We start from the raw sequence: 4422 nt of genomic DNA, 5'->3' as shown, positions 1-4422 counted from the left end.
ACATCAGTTTGTGGCTATATCAAGAAAGAACAAATTAAAAGAAGTACAAACCAATACATTTGCATGTTTCCTTCTCCATTTTCCTGACTTGACAAATCAAATGTTTTCCTTTCTTGACAAATCAAATGTTACGGACCTTCTGCACGTGGGAAGGAGTTCATTTTAATGCTTCCTACATCCAAATCTTCACTGAGGAGTGGGTGATTGCTCTGAACTATTGATTCCTGTTACAAAGACACTGCGTGTAACGCTGCCCAGGATGACATCCTCCCTTGCATTGTACAGTCCCTCCCACACTTACTAGAACACTTGACAAGATATACAGAGAAGTATAGGATGCATAACCAAGAAGTGTGGAATCCCTGCTCAGTCAGAAACCACAGGGAGTTACCTTTATTCCAGCAAGATAAGAATTTCAGCTAAAGCATCAATCCTGCATATACAGGAGTTAAATAGGAATTTTAGGTGTAATTTCTAGGACTGAGTGATTACCTGGAACAGTTATGTAAGAAGGTTAAAAATAAATTTTGGGATAGGTAAGGGAGAAATATATTTTAGTATTTTTAATGAGCTTGTATGTCTTCTGAAGATAAAATTGGTTTCAGAGATCAACATTTCAAATTTACGGGCAGGCTGCTGAATTTCCTTTTTATGGAGGAAAAAAAACTATGTTCCAAGCACCTAGACACAATCTTTCTTCCTTTCCATATTCATAATAATATTTGTCATAGTAACTTAGTGTTGTTTCAGTAACAGGAATATTGGTGTTCTTCCATTTCCCCCAACGAATTTCCAATTTTACACTTGCTAATCAAATATACTGGAAAGCATGCCAAAATATCCAACATTGAAAGAGCAGAAGACGGGGGAGATCAGTAACAGATTTCATTTTCACTTCTTCAAATTAATCAATATTTCATTCTATATTTCTTACCTAGAGATCCAGCAATATACCCCAATGAACTTCCAATTCCAAATACAGACATCTGACAAGTTCTATTTGAAAATTTTGTTTAGCAAATATACATTCTTGAAAATTAAAATATGATTATTACATGCAGCAAACATACACGAGAACAAAGAAAAAAACAGATTTTGTCATTTGATTCCATCATTAAAACATCTCCAGAGGGATAGATTTAATAAACATTTTCAAGTCAACATGCCAATGAAAACATAGGAAGATTGTTACTCAGGGTTACTTACTCCAAGTAGAGGTGCAGCAAAACCATGTTCATAATAAAAATTAGTTGATGTTTTATCCCCCCTTTTCTGCTCTAAGACTCTCATTCTCAACTCTAATGCTCTATAGCAAAGACCATAATGGTGGCCACCATCTTAGTGGTGGTGGCAGCAAAGAATCAGAAACAAAATGCAATAGGAAGCATAGAGAAGTGCAGCTGCTTTTTTTTTTTTAGTTATTATTATTCATCTCTTCCCGTGGGGATAAATGATCTGATGATTCTATTTTCTATTCAGCATATCAAGAGATGTACAACATGTACAGGTAATTATTATTCTCTTGATCTATCAGCGTAAGCATTCAAATAGCAGCTTTTGCTATAGCCAATATTGCAATTGCTAAACTTTCTATTGATTAAATAGAATAAGAGAAGATAACGACAGGGAAAAGCGTGAGAAATACCATCTTTATTATGCTGTGGGACTGTTGAGCTGTGACATCCTGATACAGCAATAGGATCTACAACAGAAGACAAAAACTGTCTCTGAAACATGGGCAGATCCTCCATCTTTAGAAGTGGATGTTCAAAAATGAGTAAGAAAAGAAAGCAGCCATGTAACTTACCAGAAAAGATTGGATGCAGAGAGAAGAAGGGCAAGATAGACAATGAGATCTGCCATCATTGCACTTGTTCAGGAAAAAGGAAGATTCAAGAAGATGCCTGGAGAAGGAGAAAACTTATGTTTCAATTCCTAAGAAATTAGAAGGGAAAAAGAGAATGCCTGCGTCAAAGCAGTGGGCCTTTTTCTTTCCACATAGCTAATGCCATATACAGGATAACTCTTTGCCTGTAGGTCTATAGTTATGCCTTTATTTCCATCCACAGTCCCTACAGACATACTGAGGTCCAAATATATAGACCCTAGTTCTTCACCACTGGTTGTACTTTGAAATAGAGCCTTCTAGGGGAAAAAAAAAAAGTAATTTTTCTTGCAAAATATTTATGAGAAAAACAAACACTGATCTTGCGATTACTTGTTAGGGAATTGAAAACAAGTTACACTCTCAGTATAATGACACTGAGGTTGCATAGATCAAAAAATAGTGGTGAATTTGATGTTGAGAGTTTGAATAACGTGCTCAAGGTCACATTGCAAAACTTGTCAGCCCAGAGATTAGAAACCAGGAGACTGAAATTCTCTCACCCATTCTCAAACTCCCAGAGTAGGGAATAAAGGTCCCTGCGGGGAAGAATGTTAAAAAATAAAAAGAAAGCCTGGTTCATTCAGTACAGGCCTTAGAGTAAGAGTTTGACACATAGTATCACAAGTTCTTCTCTTTCTCTCATGTACCCTTTTTTGACATCCTTTGACTGACAGATGTACTGACAACTTCTCAAGAGCCATCTGATCAAAACTGAGGTTTATAGCTTCTAGCGGCTGGGAGAAGGAGAATTATGTGTATCTGCAACCCTAGATGTAAGAAACAACTTCACCCCTGCACCTAAGACATTCTACTGAGCTGTCTCTGTTAGCAGCTGGTGTTAGATCCACTGACAGCTTGACAAAGGCAAGAATTAAATAAAATAGAGTTCTTCCCAATCAATAGGTGAAAAGTAGAAAATAGGTCACCACATATTAAACTGCTCCAAACTCCCACATAACAGCAATGGGAGAAGGAAGGCAGTGACACTCTTCAGTCAAGGCCTTTATTATTACATTTAGCTGTCAACATTTTAGAGTAAATACTTCTAAGATTTTCCCCAGCCTTCAGCTGCAGCACAATTTGTGATTATAATGCTCACCTTCATGGAAAGAACACACTAGCTTATGATTTCCACCCTTTATTTCAAGAAGTCTTCAATGAATTCCATTGACACCAGTAAAGAATTCAACGTCACCTGGTGCACTCAGGATTACCCCTTCTACTACTTCTTACCTCCTCCATGGCTACTACCTTCAGCACTCATTTAAAATATGCTACTTTTACTACACTTCACAAGTCCTTGGGATTCAGAGGGACTAACTTCAGGGCAGATGCTTTGCAATGAGCTGGATGCCCCAAAATTAGCCCTAGTAAAAGCAGACATCTTTGCCCAGTGAAGATACCTTTACTCCATATAACCCAGCAGCAACAAGAACATTACAAATAAAATAATGATAGGGAATACCACTGATTTTTGAGTAACTGTATTATAGCCAGATTCAGGATTCAAGGGTTCTATATTTCCTACTACTACTTATCTGAAACTCTGTTTTAATATGAGAACAGAATGAACAGGTTCTTTTCATTCATACTTGAGCAATTCTTTCCCAACTACATCACGAATTTAGCTGTTTAGTGGGTCCTTTATTTTAGAGTTGTTACAATCAAAAAGGTCAATAGGGCAATACAGGAATGTAGTAGCAAAGGCACCAGCACAATAGAAAGGTATTACAAAGGAAAAAGGAAAGGAGCTCACCCATCCCTGAAGATCTAGACTTGCAGGGAAAACTCCACAAGGGAGGGATCTCTAACCAGAGATCCTTCACCAATGGGAGCTGGCCCTTAAATGAGGTCTACAAGAGGTGCAGTCAGGCTCCACCCCTTCCTATCACACAGCTGAATTGCTCTCACCTGTGCTCTCAGGGTTGACCCAATGCTTTCCCCTGGTGCTCAATCAGTTGTTCAGTCTGGGACTCAACAGTTCCCATATGAGTGCAGTACTTAAGTATTCATTACTGTACAATCAATGACTATACAGGTGTTATAATTAAGAAATATACAAGAGAGTTTAGCTAAGCAGGTAATTACACCAAAAAGAATAGATAGAGGGCTTACCCTTATCCTAGGCTCGCTGTAAAGCTCCAAAAGGAGGGATCTCCAGAAAGAGATCCTTCCCCACTTGTATTCAGCTCTTAAATGGGGTCTAGGAGAGGTGGAACCAGGCTCCACCTCTTCCTGCAGCACAGGTGATTTGCCTTCACCTGTGCTCCCAGGGCTGACTCACTGCTCACCTCAGGTGATCAATCAGAGGTTCAGGCCATGATTCAGCAGTTTCCATACAATTATTTATTGTTTTCTCAGCATTATTTTCTTAAGTGCTTGAGTGCTGTATGTACATACGATAGATGTATGAAAGTGTTAAAAAAAAAAGTAGAAATAAAATTTGATGTTAACCAGCTACAGAAAAAATAGCAATGGAAACCTACATACAGCCCAGGTTGATAAATGACTGTGAATAGAGAGGGGTTTTAGTA

The 4422-nt window shown here is 38.1% G+C and overlaps 1 long non-coding RNA gene across 2 annotated transcripts; it reads right to left on the bottom strand.

Moving 5' to 3' along the window:
- Positions 1–1632: 1632 nt before the first annotated feature.
- On the bottom strand, positions 1633–4049 carry LOC109370314. Of its 2 annotated transcripts, none has more exons than XR_002120342.1 (3): positions 4004–4049; positions 1808–1904; positions 1633–1702 (listed from the first exon to the last, which is right to left on the bottom strand). It is a non-coding gene; the product is annotated as an uncharacterized LOC109370314 (long non-coding RNA). The 2 variants fall into 2 exon arrangements; XR_002120343.1 differs by lacking the exon at positions 4004–4049 and adding an exon at positions 3645–3698.
- Between the last annotated feature and the right edge of the window lie 373 nt (positions 4050–4422).

Source organism: Meleagris gallopavo, chromosome 17, assembly GCF_000146605.3.
Source record: "Meleagris gallopavo isolate NT-WF06-2002-E0010 breed Aviagen turkey brand Nicholas breeding stock chromosome 17, Turkey_5.1, whole genome shotgun sequence".
Taxonomy (NCBI): Eukaryota; Metazoa; Chordata; class Aves; order Galliformes; family Phasianidae; genus Meleagris; species Meleagris gallopavo.
The sequence above is the reverse complement of the archived record's forward strand: the minus strand, read 5'-3'. Positions and strand labels throughout refer to the sequence as shown.